Here is a 19435-nt window from a genome sequence, read left to right as displayed (position 1 = left end):
TCTCCATTTTGTTGTTAAAGATTAATTTTTTTCAGACCTATGTCCCTGGGGCTGTGGCTAGTTTCATTTTTAGCACTTACATTCACATGGATGATACAAAATGGGTTGTTAATGGGTATACTATGGTGCAAAATGGGTTTGTTACATCATCTTTCTTTTGATCAGTAATAGTTAATACTAGTTATGACAAAAGATAACCTACAGGTTTCCCTATCACCTGATTTTTTTTTCATCTCACTGAATCAGAAATAACTGGTGAGCAAGTGCCAGCAAGACTGGTCCTTTCATTGGTTGGGAACACTAATGTATCTTAATCCAGCTGGCCTAAACGCTTCCCAAAACATTGTGCACCATTAGCATCAGAGTCCAGACAACCCTCAAACTAATAAGGACAGTCCCAAGAAGCAGCTTGAGCTGATTTTCTTTGCCCTAGTCAGTATGTACAGCTCTTTTTACATTTGCTCAACCATTCTATGAGGTGTATGACCAGAAGGTATCTGTCTCACTCCACTTTGTGAGCAGCTCAGGAAGGAAAAAAAAAAAAAAAAAACAACTCGCCAACATGTTTTTCCTTTTCTAATAGAGTAGAGCAGTTAAAAAGAATCAGCCATTAGCCATTATAAACCCAAGCCTTGCTTTCCACATTTGCACATCAAATGTGGTGATGAAGATGGTCAGAGTAACAAGAAGACAGAGTGGCAATGCTACAGATGCCCTGAGGAATTCAGTCCATGTTTGGCATCCTTTAAGGCAGATGAAAAAAATGAACTCTTGCTTTTTTCTTCACTGGCAATGGAACAAAGCTATTTAATTTTAGAACAAGAATCATCTCATGTCTTTCTTCTAATAACAAGCAAAGGAAGGTTGGAAAGCCACAAATCCACAGGCAAAGCCATGGCTGTGTCACTGCTCATCACCAAGGAGTGGGGACAGGTGACAGGTCTGGAGTTGAATCCACCTCCACCATGCCAGATATATCCCCAGTGTGATGGCACCCTCAGGCTTGCTCCCTTGGCCAACATGATCCTAAAACTGCCAGAACAGGCAGCCAGGGGGGAGCTTTGCTCTGGTGCACCCTTGTCTTACTGCACACACATCAGTCAGTGAGGAATGACTTTGCACTTGAGTTCAGATTCCTGTTGAAACTCCTGCTTTGGACACAAACCCATGTAACTGTCTCCAGATGCAAGGGTCACAGCTGTACAGTCATGCTGCCAGATGTCTACCATGGCCAGTTACCAACCACTGATTGATTCTCTTAATTCAAGTGCCAGATCCCTCCTATTACAGCTCCTCTCCCCCTTGATGCCTTGCATCACAGCCAGCAGACTATCCTTCATCCTGAGGATCTAGGGTGCTCTTTGCCAGCTGCATCCAATCTTGCATCTATTCTTCATCTCCATTGCCACTACCAAATTATACTGTGAGATAGCTCTTCATGCAGATGAAGGCTGAATGTTAATTAACAGTGTTAATATCTGCCAATGTGTTTCCTTATCATCTCCACCAAGCTCTTTTACCAAGACATAATCAGCCTGTTTTACTTCTATCCTGGCTCTGATCCTCTGTCTGCATCTCTTGTTACCAGCCAGTGCTTCTACATCAGGTAAGTCCAAAATCCCCAATAGAACAAAACCAACATTTTTTTCTCAAAAAGATCATCTTTCTCTCTTTGCATGAAATCAATCCAGCTATTTACATCTAAAAGAGTGAAATGTTCTTTTTCTTCTAGAGTGACTTTTGAGCCAGTCCTGGATCTTAAAGCACTATTAAAACCTATTATTTGGATTGTACTGCCCCAATGCACAAACCTCACCTTCTCCCACATTTCCCCCTGCCTGCTCTTTCATTTCTCTAGGCCATGTCCCAAAAACTTAGCTTTCTAACACAATCATATTATTCTTCTCCAACAGCAACTTCCATTTGCTGCCCCATCCCTGTATTTTCCAATCAACATCTCAGCACACAGTTTTCCAGCCTTATCCCCTCCCAGTTTTACTAGGTCTTCTCTCATTCTCCACTTCACATTGCCCCACAAAGAGAAAAGCTTCCTACCTGGTTAGGACACATTTGTACCCCAGTACTGGTTCTTCAGTGGTAGAAAACATTTCAGACCACAGCAGATTTTCTTTCAATTGAGATAGCTCAACATCAGCTTCTCAAAGCTTACCAACAACCAAGGCTCAGCTTCTCTGCTGCAAGAAACTCAGCAGACTACTTAAAGCTTCACAAACTTCTGCAAAAGACCCTCAGCTCTCTACACATCCCTCATATCCTTTCCTGGTCATTAATCACTCCTTCCACCTGAGAGGGCAGGAAATTGCAGACAGATGGGTCCCTTTCAAGGGCCTCTTGACACCCTGAGAGCTTCCCTCATCTTCCTTCAAATTGCCTTCTTCTGCTTCTCCCCATACCCTAAAATCAGTGCTCCTCTCCTGTGTTTGTGCCCATCTGTATCTTCTTCAACCTTTTTTTTTTTACTTCCTTTCAAAAGTTAATTGTCTAAATCACAAAAACCTTTACTTGGCTGAATGGAGTGATCGCATAATCAATGGCTCTGTAAACCCCGTGTTTCTGCTGCTCCTTATCGCCTGTTCACACCTTTAAAACAGCAGCAAACATCCACCCTACCTCCTCCCTGAGCGGGGCCACTGCAATCCCGTTATCTGACTCCTACATAAAGCACTCCAGAGCATTCCTTGAGACACCTTCTGCCTCCCAGGTCATGGCTGAAACAGTTCTTTAAGCCAGCAATCAAACACTTCTCTTTAAAGCATTTCAGTGCTTGATAGAGAAACATCGTACATGGATTGCAATTAACAGGGAGGAGACATCTCCTTGCTCCACACGAAAACGTTGTCAGCCATTAACACCTTCAGGAGGCTCTGCTTGAGTGGAAATAGTGCACCTTGGGATCTCGGCTATCAATCTGCTCAGCAGGGGAAGGGGTCAGAGTGGTGAAAAACCAGCTATGTGGGCCTTCAAAACAGTTTCTCTTGCAATTCATTCTCCCCTTGAGTTTCTGTTCTAGTTAACAAATGGTGAAGCTGCCACACTTCTGATTTTCCACAGAGCTATCCTCAGTAAAAGCTGTCACGTCAATGTTTCCACGACATAGCCCTGGGGGCGGCGGGAGCGGGCTCGCCCGCTCCGACCCCGGGCTCGTCCTGCGGGGCAGCGGCGTCTCCCGTTCCCGAGCCTGCGCAGCCTGCTGGGCGTGCGGCGGCAGTGGGAGCCGCCGGAGCCGGGGCGCTGGCCGCTGTTCCGTCGCGCCCCGGCCCAGCAGGCAGGCAGCCCGCCCCGCTCCGCCCGGCGGGGGCGGTGCCCGCTGCGCGGCTCCGCGGCACGGCTCCGCCGCTCCTCGGGCCGTGCCGGGCTCCCTCGTGTCGGCCCGCGGTGCCGCGGCTCCGCACACCGCGTCTCTCTCTGCGCCCCATCCCTGCCCCGCGCCGGGGGCGGGGGGCGCCGCGCCGGGTCTGCGTTCCGCGCCGGCGCCTGTGTCCGCCGCGGTGCCCTCTGCCAGCGCTGCGGCGGGCGGCACCGCCGAGCTGCCGGCTGCTTCGGCCCCGCTCCCCCGCCTGCCGCGGGGGCTGAGGCTGCGGCGGGGCGCGGGGCTGTTTACCTTGAGCGCGGCTGCTGACGCGGCCGGCGGGAGACCGGTGGGTTCCCGTGGCCGCGGACCCTCCCCGCCTGCCAGGTGACCGTGCGTCCGAGGCACCGCGGGCGGTTTTGGCAGGAGGTCCTGGGTAAGGCTGAGGAGATGTGCGACTCTGCCTCCTCGCAGCGCCTGCAGGATCGCGGAGGAGGCTCCTCTGGCTCTGCTGATGCTGCGGGGAGCGTGGTGTCAAGTGATGCTGCACTGCCTCGCAGTCAGGCGGCTGCTGCTGTCCCTGTGGAGCCCACGGGACGGGACACGGCAGGTGATGCGACCTTGCCAGGGGGTCCCAAGGCTTTCCCTGTGCTTAGGGGCGTTACTCGCAGCACCCATCAGCCTTTATCGTTTAAGATGGTGAAAGAAATCCGTGACACCGTTGCTCAGCATGGTGTCGGGTCTGCTGAAGTTATGCGGACGATCGGAATGCTCCTTGCTGAGATGCTGACACCTTCCGACATCCGTTCTGTGGCACATGCTCTTTTTGACTCTGTGCAGTTTGAGGTTTTTGAGGCCAAGTGGGCTCGTTTGGCGGCCAGCGCAGTGCAAAGGAATGCTATGCTCGGGCCGCAGGATCCCCTCGTGAGGATGACCTCATGCAACAAGCTCTGTGATGTCACAGCCCAATCTGTGACCTCACACAACCCACGCTGTGCTGTCACACAGCCCCTCTCTGACATCACAGCTGCTCTGTGCCTCCATGACACAGCCACAGAGGTGCTGCTGTCACAGACTGGGCTATGGCATCACAGAGTTTGTTGTGTGAGGTCATCAAGCAGCTAAGGCGTGATAGAGGGGACAGTGTGACATCAGAGAGCAGGCTGTGACATCATGGCATGGCTTTATGGCATCATAGAGCAGGCAGTGAGGTCAAAGTGTGTGCTGTGACATCACAGAGTGGCAGTATGACATCACAGGGAGGGTTTGTGACATCAGAGAGTGGACTGTGACATCACAGAGTCGGGTATGAGGCCATAGAGCAGATTCTGTCCAAGAGCTTACAGAGCTCAAACTTAACAGGACTTAACTTATACCTTAACTTCCACCTTCAACTTCACAATTTAGCAAAAGAACAGCACTTTACAGTATTAAACCGAACTTATAACCTATGACTTTGCAATTTAACTGCGAAATAACATTTAACAATATTCAACTTGGCTTATATATTAAATGTAAAAACTTAGCAAAGAACAACTCTTAGTACAATTTAACTTAGCTTAGACCTTGTGATTTAATCTTACTGACAGGCCTGACTGGCTCAGCTATCCAAGGCACTCAGAGCCCTCAGAGAGCAGCATTTCTGCCACATTTCCCGAGCACAGGCACTCCTGTGTGCACACAGACACAAAGAGTCAGTGCAAGGCACCTGTGAGAAATTCCCCTGAGGGCAGGGAAATGCTCCCTGCCGATGCTTTGGCATCTCCCCAGCGGGGGAAGGGTTGAGCCTGGAGGAGTGGGGGGATCGGCCCAGGCTCCCTCGTTGTTGGGGATCCCCGAGTGCAGCAAACGGGAGAGTTCCCGGCTCGGAGAGGCCCCACTCCGAGGGAGTCGCTGGCCCAGGAGAGCTCCAAGGGGCTCCTTTTGGAGCGCTGTCTGTAGGGCCCCAAGAGAGGGGCTTCAGTGCCAGCAATGTTTCATCCTGGCCGCACTTGGCATCCACAGCTTTCTTTGGCAGGGTGAGAACAGGGCTGTTGTGCCACCGAGGGAACAAAAACACTTCCCGGGGCTGCTCCTAAAGCAGCCAGGAGCTGGTTGGGCAGCAGCAGTGCCTGGAGCAGACAGTGTTTGTGATGAGCTCCAAGGAGCTGAGCCCAGGGGCTGTTGGCCAAGGCCGAGGCCCAGCGAGCATTTCTCAGCTGGCAGGGCGGCCGGAGAAGGTGGAGGCGGGGGAATAATTCACGCCCTCAATGTGCTCCCAGTCGCTTCCAGTATTTCCATGTCCGTGCCCCAAGTGCTGCTCCCAGCCCTGATCCCTGGGGATGGGAATGTCCCGCTCCCTAGCCGGGGCAGGGTCACACCTGAGCCAGGTGTGCAGGGCAGGCCCTTGCCCTGAGCCCCAGCACTGTCCCAGCTGCAGGATCTGCTTCCCACCGGCCTCTTCCTCCTGCGGCCCCGAGCCCAGCTTGGTGCTGAACAAAGGGGCTGTGCCGGGGCCATCCCCCGGCGGGGGCTGCACACCCCCCTGCCCCCTCCCCAAATTCCCTCTAGGGGAGCAGGAGCTGGGGCTGGAGCCCTGTGGGGAGGGACAAGGGAGTGACAATGGGATGGGGGGTGTCACACACGCTCTGGGGGGACACACACGGCCCCGGGGACCCCCCCATATCTTCTGCAGAGCCAGGACAATGAACCCCAACATGGAGCCACTGACCTCTGGCAGTATCTTGAGGGTGGGGTCTGGTGGAAGCTTTGGGAGTCTGGGGGAGTCACAACCACCCAAAAACGCCCTCCCAGCCCCACAGCCACTCCCAGACTCCTCAAACCACCCCACAGCTCCCAGCCAGGACCCCCCCCCCAACTACTCCCTGCAAGATAAATGACCCCAAGAACCACCAAAACCCGTTTCCATCTCCCCCAGGACCCACCCAAATTCTCTGCAAGCCACACAGCCCTGTCAGGGACCCAAATCTCCCTCATAGACCCTGCCAAGCCCCCTCCCAGCACCACACATGCCCAAAGGATTGACAGAAGCCCTTCCCAGTCCGCCCAGGAGCCCCTAAACTCCCACCTCCCATGGCACTGACCAGGAGAGCTTGGTGGACAGGAACATTTACAGCCAGGATCAGCTCGGGTGCTTCAGCAGTGATTTGGGCACTTTAGGGGAACATCCCGGATAGGGAGAGCCAGGCCAGGGACTGGGACAGACAATTAGAATTCTTGGAGAACAGGCGGGCTCAGGTGGACACCTTTTGCCGGCACACCTATGAGATTGTGGACATGTCCCCTGCCTTTGATAGCTTCAGAACACCCAAATCCTCCCAAATATTCTATTGAACCAACCCCAAATTCACCCCCAAATCCTGGTAAATGGTGCAGCTTTAGATCTCTTTGCTCAATTTCTTTATTTTCACCCAGGTTTGGTTGTGTAGACAGGGTGAAGAAAAAAATTATTGAAATGGAAAAGACCTCCAAGATCATGCAGCACTGCTTGATGCCACCAGAAGAAATAACTGGACAGAGCGGGTGAGATTTCTTTGGGGTGTAAAGTCAACAAATTGCTTTCTGCCAGTGAATTTCCAGTATAGATCAGAGTCCTGATGGATGTTCCTGCCTCTGTGTTCATCCAGGTGCCTATGGGGATCCAGGAGGACGTGGAGACCACCTTCCAGGTGTCTTCCCAGCAGGGATCACTGGGAATGTGGGTCACCAGGGCTCTGACCAAAGTGGGTCCTCCCATGGGGGATGGAGTTGGAGCAGGGCACGAAGCTCTTCCCAGAGCTGAGGCATTTGCAGGGCTTCCCTTACCGGTGCCTCCGTTGGTGTTGGGTCAAGGTAGAGCTCCTGGAGAAGCTCTTCCCACACTGGGGACACTCGTAGGGCCTCTCCCCAGTGTGGACGCGCCGGTGGGTGACGAGGTGGGAGCTGCAGCTGAAGCCCTTCCCACACTCCCCACACTCGTAGGGCCATTCCCCGGTGTGGATCATCTGGTGCTGGATCACGTGGGAGCTCTGCCTGAAGCTCTGCCCACACTCCAAGCACTTGTAGGGCTTCTCCCCATGGTGAACCTGCTCATGGCCCACCAGCTCCGAGCTCTGGCTGAAGCTCTGTCCACCTTCCTGGCACAGGATGCCAGGGCTTTTTGGGCTCCCAGGGTCCCTTCTCCCCTCCTTCTCTGCTTTGGGCTGCAGGGGCTCCAAGGAGTCCCCCCTGCCCCTCTCCAGGCTGTTGAGGGTCCTGACAATGGTATCGCTCCCCCCTCTCTGGGCTCCCCACTTTGGGCTCCTGGGGGACACAGGGCTCTGCTCCTCCAGGCTGCCTCGCTGTCAGCCGCCACTTGGACCCCCCATTTTCCCCCAAGGGGACTTTTCCACTCAGCTTTGCAGTTCTTCATTCTCCAAACATCCCCCCAAAAACCCAACCCAGGGACCCCCCCAGGATATCTGGGCCGAGCTCCCCATCCCTGGTCACCCATGGGATGGGGGCTGATGGTCCCAGCAGGGCTGTGAATTCAGGAAGGGCTCGACCTCGTGGTTCCTTTTTCTTTTCCTGATCCTCCATTGTCCCTCCTCTTCCTCTTTGTCCCACTCCTCCTCTTCCATCCCTCCTCCTCCTCCCTAAGTCCACCTCCTTCTCCTACTTCCATCCCTTCTGGCTCTCCTCCTCCATCCCTCCTCTTCCCTCCCTCCTCCTCCTCCCCCAGGAGCAGTGACACACTTGGTGCCCCGTTCCCGCAGCCCTGACAGCCTCCGGCAGGAGCGGGGATGGAGCCGGGACAGGTCGGGATGGGCAGCGCGGGGCTCACGGCTGCTCCCACCCGCTGGGGGCGGGGGGAACCCGGCCCGGGCAAAAGGAGAGGCAAACTGGGAAAACTGGGGGCTGCACATCCAAACTGGGCCTTGCTGGGGACCCTGCCAGGGGACTGCCAGCACTTGGGGCTCCTCTCGGGAGATCCGGGAAGGGGGAACGCAGAGAGGGCTGGGGGATCCCAGGAATGGCAGCACTGGGAGTGACTTTTTTATACTGGGATCGTACTGGGATCATACTGGGAGCAGCTGGGCCCATGCTGGGGCAGACTGCGGTCACACTGAGGGAGACTGGGATCATATTGGGATCATACTGGGATCACACTGGGACAGAGTAGGAGCCTGCAGCAGGCAATTGAGACCATGCTGGCGCAAATAGGATACACTGGGAGTGACTGGGATCATTCTGAGTTTGACTGGGAGCAACTGTGAGCAACTGGGATCATGCTATGAGCAAGTGGGAGGAACTGGGGGTCACTGGGTGCATGCTGGGGGTGACTGGAAACAACTGGGCTTTTACTGGGATCAACTGGGATCATGCTGGAGGTGACAGGGATCATATTGGCAGTGAGTGCAACTACACTGAGGCTGAGTTGGAGTGGTGGTGAACAAATGGGATCATGCTGGAAGGAACTGGGAGTGACTGGGAGTATGCTGGAAGGAACTGGGGTACACTGGGAGAGACTGGGAGTGACTGGAACAAAAGTGAGGGTGAAAGGGAGCAACTGGAACCATGTGGGGCACAACTGGTTCATACTGGCAGTGACTGGGAGCACACTGGGCTCATCTCTGGACCATACTGGGAAGGACTGGACTAATATTGGGAGTGTCTGAGACTGACTGGGAAAACACCAGGCACATCATCCCCCATACTGGGTGTGACTGGGAGCAACTAGTAACACACTGGATGAAAGTGGGAGCAACAGGGACTATGCTGGGGGCAAATTGTATCATAACGGGGAATGACTGGCAGCAACTGGGCTCCTGCTGGGAGCAGCCCCTGGCGCCCCGGGAGCCCCGCACCCCTTTCCCGGCCATGCCGCCCCTCCAGCCCCAGCACCCCCCATTGCCGGGGTGCTGGCACTGCCAGGGGTCCCCCCCTCTCGGGGTCCCCGCTGGGGCTTCTGGGGCTCTTCTCTCCCTGGGCTCCCGCTCAGGGCAGCCGCGGCTCTCCTGGGGCTCCCCAAAACCGGTGTCCCCCCGCCGGGGCTCTGCTGCCCTCACCGCCCACCGGGTTCCCCTGGAAAACACCTCCCGGGGACCCCCCGATGTCCCCCCGAGGGCCAGCTGCGGCTCGGCTTTGGAGCCCTACCAGCTCCAAACATCCCCCCAAAAAAATCCCAAACTCAGGGAGCCCCGGGATATTTGGGCCGAGCTCCCCCTCCCCGGGCACCTGCGGGATGGGGGCGATGCTCCCGGGGTGCTGCGAGCTCAGGCAGCGCCAGGGCCACGCGATTCCTTCTTTCCTCTCCTCCGGCTGCTCCCTGCTGTCACTGCGCCTCTTCCTCCCTCCCTCCTCCTCCTCCCCCGCTCCCGAAGCCCCCGCAGCCGCGGGAGGGGCGGGGATGGAGCCGGGACAGGTCGGAACGCAGAGAGGGCTGGGGGGGTTGCCAGGAGTGGCAGTGACTGGGCTGTCCTGGGATCATACTGGGAGCGGCTCCTGGGTGACCGACTTCTACTGGGATCATACTGGGATCGTACTGGGAGTGAGGAGGAGCAGCGCGATGGCTCCAGCGCTGGGGCTGGGGGCACTCCTGGGGCCCCGGGGGGGCAGCGAGAGGTGAGGGGGACCCCCGGCACCGGGACTCTTTGGTCGCCCATTCCGGAGCACCGAGGGGCCCCTGAACCCCCATTCCCGGGCACCACCATCCCCCCGCACCCCCATTCCCGGCCTGGGTTCCACGCCGCACCCCCTTATCCGGCACCGGCAACCCCCGCACCCCTTTCCCGGCCATGCCGCCTCTCCCAGCCCCCCGAGCCCCCTTTTCCTTCACCCAGAGACCCCCTGGACCCCTATTCCTGCCTTTCCCAGTGCCCAGCCCCTCCTTTCCTCAACACCGAGGACACCTGGGACCCCTATTCCCAGCCAGCCTGGGTTTTCCCACCTTTTGCAGGGAATGGGGACACCGGGGACCCTTGGAGTCCCCTTTCCTGACGATAGTGACACAATTAGGCTCGCCCAAACGCCTCCTGGATCTCCCCTAAGCCCCCAGTGGGGATTCCTGGGAGTTCCCCTGTGTTCCCCCTTTCCCAGGACTTTGGGGGTCCCCCCGACCTGTCCGTGCACCCCTAGATTTCTTCCACAGCCCCCTGTGATGGTGGGGGTGGGGGCCGAGTGCTGGTGCCCCCCTGCCTGCAGCAGATCCAGCGGGGAGGGGAGTTTGGGGGGGATCCCTGAGCATTTGGGGTCCCCTGGGTTTTGGGGTGACCCCCGGGCCCCCCAGGATCTCCCTGAACACGCTGACGCTGCCCGTGCACAGTGAGAAGGTTCATACCCAGCACGGGGTCCCAGCTCAGTCACCGGCATTGCCCAGGAACCCCCAAACCCTCCCGGGAACCCCCAAATCCCCCGGGACACCCCGACCTCCCCGGGACCCCAAAATCATCCCTGGGCCCTCCAAAAACTCCCCAAGACCACAAAAACCCCACACAGACACCCCCCAAACCATCCCAGGACATCAAAATTCCCACAAGACCTCCTAGCACCCCCAGACACCCCTGAGAAGGTTCTTACATGGCAGAGGGTCCTCATCTCTGTCACTGGCAGGTACCCCAAACCAGCCTTGGGTTCCCGCTGGGATTGCCCAATGCCCCCCTTTGGGAATCCTGAAAACCCCCTGGGAACCCCCAAAAATCCAACGGGACCTCAAAAACCCTGGATATAGACAAAACCCCCGTCAGGAATTCATCATGAAATTTATACCCAGCATGGGATCCCCATCACCATCATCGGCATCACCCGGGTACCCCCAGATCCTCTCGGGATCCTGTGCCTGATGCAAATGGAAAGAGAACTGGGGTGTGAAAAATAAAGCTTGTTTATTTTCAGAAAAACAGCAATGAAAACACAGAACATATTTACATTGTAAGAATATTTGTAACAACAACAATCTATAGAACGTATATACCTAAGAACATATGTTATGGTTTGACGCTGGCGCGATGCCAGCGCTCCCATGAAAATGCACTTTTTTAAATAATTGCTGTGAGATGTGATCAGGAACAGAGCGGAGCAGGCTCAAGCTTAATAACAAAGAAAACAACTTTATTAAACTACTACTACTATAAAAATACAGACACTCAATCCTGGACGAAGACCTTCCAAAACACTCTTCCTCCTCCCAACTAATTCCCACCTAATTTCCAAATGGAACCACAGTGAGACACCACCCGGGATCCTGATCAAGTTGCCACCCTTCAGATATTCAAATACTCAATCTTTCAAGGGAGACAGGAGTCTCTCCTGTGCCACAGACCCCCCAGGAAACACAAGTGCCACCCTTGTGTTTCCATGTCACACATGGCAACTGCCCGGAGAAAATCTGCCGTGGTGACACTCTCCTCTCCATGTCACAGTGCTCTCACCACCGTGCATGGACAGACTGCTCATAGGGCTCCTTTAAGGATGCTTTGCCATGGACCAAAAGAGACAACAGTTCAGTTTCTCATTGCGGGACTACAGTCCCCCCCATTTTCCCCTGGGGCTGAGGGTCCAAGAACAGAGGTCTTCTTCTCCTCTTCTTCTTCCTTGAAGATAGAGGGCTTCTCCACACTTTCTCCTCCAACTCTCCTCTGTTCTCTCTAATCCTCTGCTGGTAATCACTAATACAAGTCTCTTGGCTCACCAAACCACCCCCCTAAGTGCAGCTTCTGTCAGGAGAATTTGGTTCAGTCTATGGCTAACAAGAAAAGTCCAGCCACAAGCCACTCCATCATCTCCTTCCAACTCAAGAATTTCTTCTTCCATCATCTCGGATCCCAGACTGTCTCTCTTCTACTTCAAATCAAGGAGGAATAATATTTTACAAAGCCTTCATTTCTCAGGAAAGGGTTAAAAGCTCAGACTCCCTGGATGGCTGATATCTCTGCCCAGCACCCGATTCCCAAGGCCAAGGCTGGGCACCTTCCCCCACCCCTTCTCCTCCACGCGGGCAAAGTTACAGGTACCGTCTGGACTCTCTGTCTCTTCCCTCTTGGCGGGGGGAACGACAAAGGCATCTCCGCTTCTCTCCACCCTTCTGTCCACAGGAACTGGCTCGGTTCCAGTCCTTCAGCCCCCTCGGCTCACCTCGACCAGACCGCATGGCTTCCCCTCCCCCCCCCAGCCCCATGGCTGGGCAGGGGAGATCTGCACTGCACCCTGACCAGAACCAAAGAGAGCGAGCTCTTGGGAGTTCCTGCTTTTAACCCCCTGTGTTCTCAGAGGCGTATCCACACCTTTAGTGGCCACTTAAGGTGCCAATATCCAAACTTGACTACTGATTGGTTTGACCCAACTTCCTGAAAGAATTCACTTCCATGTCAAACCACAACAGCATATCCAACAAAAGTCAATGAAACGTATTTACAGAAGACAAAAAGAAGCCCTGAAACCTATGGCCTAAAGACAACAACAAACTCTACAACGTATGTACAAAAGGGTGGCATCTCTGTCCGGGATCTCCATCGGTCCTTGAGGAAAAGCAAGAGGCACAGTCACTCCAATCAGGCAGAGAGGGCTCTTCCATGTGCCCCCAGGCTGGCCCAGCAAGCGCAGCACAGGCTGGGGATGGCCACCAGAACCCAATGCACCGGGTCCCACATCCCTGAGCAGGGACCACCCAGCCCAGTCCCAGCCTGGCAGCAGGGGACCCGCTCTGCCTGTGGGGACCACATGCCTGTCCTGCTGCTGGTATTGCTCTTCATCCAAGATCATGGCCTCTTCCTCATCTTTTTCATCAATGTCCATGTCCTCAAGGTACTCTTCCATTTCCACGTCCATCTCCTCTTCCACATCTACCTCCATCTCTTCCTCTCCAGTCTCTTCTTCATCCACTTCCATCTCCTCCTCTGCATCCATCTGCATGTCAACCTCCATCTCTTCCTCTCCACTCTCTTCTCCATCCACTTCCATCTCCTCTTCTGTATCAATCTCCATGTCCACTTCCATTGCATCGTCTCACTCTCTTCTCCATCCACTTCCATCTTCTCCTCTCTATCAGCCTGCATGTCCACCTCCATCTCGTCCTCTCTGTCTGTGACAGCCTGCAGAGATAGCTACACCTCAGAGTGGGGTCCCTGTCCCACTCCATCCCCACAGAACTCCAGCCCAGCCGGGCAGCCGGGGGTTGTCCACCTCCATGGAATGGCACCGTACCTTCCTCAGGACAAATGTGAGCATCCTGCAGGGACGGATGACAAAATCCAGGCAACAGAGAGCTTTCAGGACTGATGGGAGTATCAGGGCGCAGGTGACGAGAAGGGTGACAGGGAGCATGGTGAAGGGTGAGCTGGCACGAGGGCTGGCACAGGGTGGGCTGACACAAGGGCCAGTGGTTGTGTTGTGCTCTGTGCTGGACGCTGGAGGTTCCTGCTGGAACATCATATCTGTGACATCACAGTGGATCTAAAGAGCTTCTTGTTCCGAGCTGAGCAATCTTCCCCAGCCCATGCTGCTCCCAGCCCTGTTGCCAAGGATGGGGCATCCACAGCCTGGGCCAGTGCCTCAGCAGCCTCAGTGTAAAAGAGCAGCTTCCTCAGATCCAACTTCAGTCAGCCTCCTGCAGTTGAAAGCCATCCCCCCTTGTCCTGTTGCCACGGGCCCGGCTGAACACTGTCCCCGTCTTTCCTGTGGGACCCTTCCAGTCCTGCAGAGCTGCAGGGAGGCCTCCCCAGTGTCTCCTCTTTCCAGGCTGAGCATCCCCAGCCCCACTTGGACAGCAGTCAGGTAGATCAGGGGGAGTCAAGGCTGAAGTCAAATAGCATCAGGAACTGGGAGGTGTAAGCTTTAGGCCCAGGTTTGCCTCTATAATAACAGTGGAGGGGAAGATGGTGGGACACTGGCTCTGTTCTAACTGGTGAATATTTTCTTTTTTTTTTTTTTTCCTTCTTTTCTGTCATGCTGATGCAGGTGTTGCTGTTTGCAAGGAAGCTTGGCACAATGTCCATTGTCTTCTCCATTTGTGAAACACCGAGCAGAGTCTGGGCAGGCTGATGATGCAGAGCAAAACCTGCAAATACACCGGTGATCCTGAGCCTGGAGGGTGCAGCTAAACCCTGCCAAAAATAATTTCTGGAAAGTCAAGCCTGGTTTACATTTTCTTGAATTTGGCTATTCCTGAGCCGGGGGAGGGGGCTTTCTGGGGAGGGGGTGCCACAGGGGTTCCCCTCCCCCATTTTTGGGAGGTTTCCCATGGTGCCCCCTCCCCAAAAAGCTCCGCGGGCCCCCTGAAGTGGCTCCTGTTCCACCGGCTGGTGCCCCCTGATCCAGGACGGCCCCCGGTGAGTCTGGGGGGCTCTGGGGGGATTTTGGGGGGATTTTGGCAGCATGTATGGGCTTTGGGGGATTTTGTTGGGAGATTAGGGGGAATTACTGGATTTTGGAGAGAATTACTGGGTTTGTGGGGTTATGGGGGTTTTGTGGGTTTTGAGGATTTTGGATTTTAGGGATTTTTTTAGGGTTTTGGGGTGGTTATTTTTTGGGGTGTTTATTGAAATTTTTGGGCGTTTTTTTTTGTTTGTTTGTTTTTGTTTTTTTGTTTTTTTTTTTTTTTTGGTGGGTTCCATTGGGATTTTGTGGGATTCTTTGGTGTTTAGGAGTTTTTAATTGGGATTTTTGGGGGATTTTGGGGGGTTTTAGTGGAATTTTGGGGGGCTTTGGAGTTGTCCCAGGGTGTGGGGAAGAGCTGAGAGGCACCAAAATCTGCTTTAAACCCCTGAAAGTCCCAATAAACCCCATGAAATCGCAATTAAATTTCACAAATTCCCATTAGAACACCCTCGAATCCCAATAAAAGCCCACAAAATCCCAATTAAACCCCACAAATCCCCGCCAAAAATGTCTCCAAAACCACAAGAAGCCCCACAAAATACTCACGAGACCAAAGAAATCTCGACAACAACCTAAAAAAAAACCTACAAACCCCCCCAAATCCCCACTAAAATTCCTAACAAACCCAATTCCCCAAAGAATCCCACTAAATGCCCCCACAATTCCAATAAATTGCCTCCAAATCCCCTAAAAATCCCAATAAAACCCAGAAATAATTCCAGAGGATCCCACAAAATCCCCACAAAATCCCAGTAAAACCTTCCAAAATTCTAAAGAAAACACAAAAAATTTCAATTAACCCCCAAATACCCCCAGGAAAACAACTTCTCACTCAAAGCACCAATAAAACCCCTCAAACTCCAAACTCCCCAAAATCCCCCAACTGCCTCCAAACCCAATAATTCTCCCCAAAAACCCCAACAATTCCCCATAAACTCCCAACACAATTCCCAAAAGCCCAAAAAAGCCCCAAATGCCCAAACCCCTCCCGAGCCCTCCCTGGTCCCTCCCGGTCCCGCCCAGGCCCGTCCGGGGCCGCGGCCAAAACTGCCCGGAGCGAGAGCGGAGGTCCCGGAGCGACCCCGGAGCCGATCCCGGGCTCGGCCTCGGGCTCGGCCCCTTTGGGGGATTTTGGGCCGAACCGGGCAGGTTTAGGGTGGGCTTCAGATCCCTTGCGGGGATCCCGAGCCTTTTCGGGTGGATTTTCAGCCCCTGTGGCTGATTTGAGGCCGAATCTGGTGGGGTTTAGGGGGGATTTCAGATCCCTTTGGATGATTTTAGGCCCATGGGGGTGGGGCTGGGGTCCATTTGTGTGAGTTTAGGAAAAACTGGGCCCATATGGGTGAATCCTAATCCTGTGTGGGTGATTTTAGGTCCCTTTTTTGGGTATTTTGGGCCCGTTTAAGTAGGGTTTTTTGCTTCTTTGGGCAATTTTAGGTTGAACCAAGCCTTTTTAGGGTGATTTTAGGTCTTGTTGTGTTGGTGTCAGGGACATTTTGGTGATTTTAGATACCTTTGGATGATTTTAGGCTGGACCAGATACTTTCAGGCTGGATTTTAGTCACATTTGAAAGATTTACGGGTGATGTTAAGCCATTTCTTGAGGGTTATAAAACACTTGGGGCAGTTTTAAGCCCCTTTGGTTGGATTTTAGAGCCCTCTGGATACTTTTAATCCCATTTGGTTGATGTCAGGCTGAACCATGTGGATATAGACTACATTTGATGCCCTTTTGGGTGATTTTGGGTCAAACCGGGCTTTTTTAGGACAGCGCGTCCCCTTGGCCCCGCTCCTTTCCCCTCACGGTTCCGTCCTTTCCTCGCCCCCTTTCCCCTCACGGTTCAGGATCCCGGAACGGGGGAGGAGGAGGAGGGAGGGAGGAAGAGGCGCAGCGGCAACAGGGAGCAGCCGGAGGAGAGGAGGGAAGGAATCGCGTGGCCCTGGCGCTGCCTGAGCTCGCAGCACCCCGGGAGCATCGCCCCCATCCCGCAGGTGCCCGGGGAGGGGGAGCTCGGCCCAAATATCCCGGGGCTCCCTGGGTTTGGGTTTTTTTTTGGGGGATGTTTGGAGCTGGCAGGGCTCCAAAGCCGAGCCGCAGCTGGTCCTCGGGGGGACATCGGGGGGTCCCCGGGAGGTGTTTTCCGGGGGTCCCAGTGGGCGGTGAGGGCAGCAGAGCCCTGGCGGGGGGACACCGGTTTTGGAGAGCCCCGGGAAAGCCGTGGCTGCCCTGAGCCAGAGCCCAGAGAGAGAAGAGCCCCAGAAGCCCCAGCGGGGACCCCGAGAGGGGGGGACCCCTGGCAGTGCCGGCACCCCAGCAATGGGGGGTGCTGGGGCTGGAGGGGCGGCATGGCCGGGAAAGGGGTGCGGGGCTCCCAGGGCCGCCAGGGGCTGCTCCCAGCAGGAGCCCAGTTGCTGCCAGTCATTGCCCATTATGATACAATTTGCCCCCAGCACTGTTCCCGTTGTTCCCAGTGCCATCCAGTGTTTTCCCAGTTCTCCCAGCTGCCCCTAGAATAGTCCCAGTCACTCCCAGTAAGATCCCAGTATGAGTCCAGTATGATCCCAGTCTCTGCCAGCAGGGCCCCAGTCACTCACCCTTGTCCCCAGTTGCCCCCAGCGTGGTCCCAGTTGCCCCCAGCACATTTCCAGTGGCTCCATATGTGTCCCAGTCCTAGTGCAATGATGGGGAATACCAAATGCACTTGAGGCATCACGTACGGTTAACACAAAACTGTGGCTATGTTTGTGATGGGGTCATAGGTAAAGTTCACTAGGTTCCACCGGGATTGGAATTCCTTTTCAAAATCAGCAGCACTGTCCCAAACTATTTTCCGAATCTCAGTAGGAAAATGCCTTCTTCACCTTCTCTTATAATCGAGGCAGCAACCGACTGCATCCATAATTGAGCCTGGATACAGCTGAGAGCTAAAGAAAGGTTCTTTTGTGTGGCACCGAGTGCATCAATTACCAATTTGTGATCATTTACGCTCGCTTCCTCCCAATTTGGTAATATGTTTGATAGCAAGCACTGATGTCTTCCCAAGGCCAATAAGGACGACTGCAGTGGTTGTTGGAATTTGGTCAAATCTCTGGTGGTGGCAGCCAATGTATTCATTAATACTTCTGAATCAATGCTATTTAGAATTCCCAATCCTGTTCCCACAGCACCGGTTATGTCTCTTAGCATCCGTCTTTTAGAAGGGTTCCGCTGTCACAACCAGGTCGTCCAATCCTGAAAATAAGTTTACAAAAAAGGTGAACAAGCTGGCTGAATTTCTGAGACATTTTTTTGCATCAGCAATTTGACTTGTTTGAGAGACCACGCTGGATTAAAGAATATTTGTTGTTGACCTGTTTTCCTGATTATGTATGGTCCAATTCCAAAAATTTTCAGGCCAAGCGTAACTGGTGGTTGGGTGGTAGGTGTCACAACATTAACATCAAGTTCTCCCCAGGATTTAAATCAATACTTTAAACATAAAAAAAAAAAAAAAAAAAAAAAGCCGTTCAGTATTTTTAGACCAAAGCCAAACTTCTTCTAGAGTTTGTGTTAATGTGAAATTGTGCCAGTCCTGTACGCTTGGGTGCGTACAAGCCTTTTTGTGCTTCAAAAGATCCTTTTACTTTTTTTCTGCATGCTACCACAATTATTTCAGACCACTCAGCTGGTTTCTGGCCATGGGGTTGTGGCAGGATGCAGAAAACTATCACCAGTTTTATCATGGTTTAGGTGGTCTTCATGTCCCTCGGAGTTCTTCCGTAAAAGTAAACACAACAGAGACCTGCCCCCGAGAGGCAGAAAAGTTAGAATGATGGAATTATCCAGCATGTATTGATCCGATGCTCTTTCCCTAGAGCACCAGAGGCTTCCCATGCATATTTATTCAGAGGGGGTGTTAGCACAAGTGGTCCTAGCCCTAGAGTAAGGGAGGTCCAGCAGAACAGGTTGGCCAGGGTAATGTGCTGGATTGTTAGGATCATTTGGTGCACAGCAGAGGAGTCAGAGTAGATACAGACAAGAGAGGTATTCTGTGCCTCACGCTGGGAAACACTCCAAACTGCTATCAGCTCCCCAGCCTGAGCACTGCTTTCTCCCCCAGTAATAACTAGTTCACCAGAGGAAATGTGGGGGGCTGCTGCCCTGTATCTCCACACCTTCCCCTCTCGTTTTGCAGAGGCATCAGTGAACCAAGAATTTGCTGATTGTTCAGGGGAGAAAGGAGGGGCTACTTTGATTCCAGAGGCAGGTTTGTCATTGCTGCTATCCAAGCTCTCAGTTGCATCATCAGGAGCACACAGCAGCTTGGAGGGTGAGGAATGCTGGATCTGTACCACTCTGTGCTCATCCTTCACCTTAATGTGGAGCTGCCCCCAAAGTGGCCATGTATCACTTTTACAGTTCTCCTGTTGACTATATCTTGGAGCAGCTGTTATATGTGGCTTTTCATGGTGATCCTGTGGGAAGCAGCCATTTGCCTGCTGTGATATCCTCACAACTAATACTAACTCCTCATTCTCTTTGGTTTTATTAGGTTTTTTTATCTATTTGTTTGATTGGTTTGCGTGGGTTTGTTTGTTTGGGTTTTTGTCTGTTTTGGTTTGAGCTTTATGTTTGCTTTTTTATGAATGACTGGTGAAGTTGGCATAGCCAAACTCAAGAAAATGTAAACCAGGCTTGACTTTCCAGAAATTATTTTTGGCCGGGTTTAGCTGCATCCTCCAGTCTCAGGATCACCGGTGTATTTGCAGGTTTTGCTCTGCATCATCAGCCTGCCCAGACTCTGCTCGGTGTTT

Source organism: Anomalospiza imberbis, unplaced genomic scaffold, assembly GCF_031753505.1.
Source record: "Anomalospiza imberbis isolate Cuckoo-Finch-1a 21T00152 unplaced genomic scaffold, ASM3175350v1 scaffold_680, whole genome shotgun sequence".
NCBI classification, from domain to species: Eukaryota; Metazoa; Chordata; class Aves; order Passeriformes; family Viduidae; genus Anomalospiza; species Anomalospiza imberbis.
The sequence above is the reverse complement of the archived record's forward strand: the minus strand, read 5'-3'. Positions refer to the sequence as shown.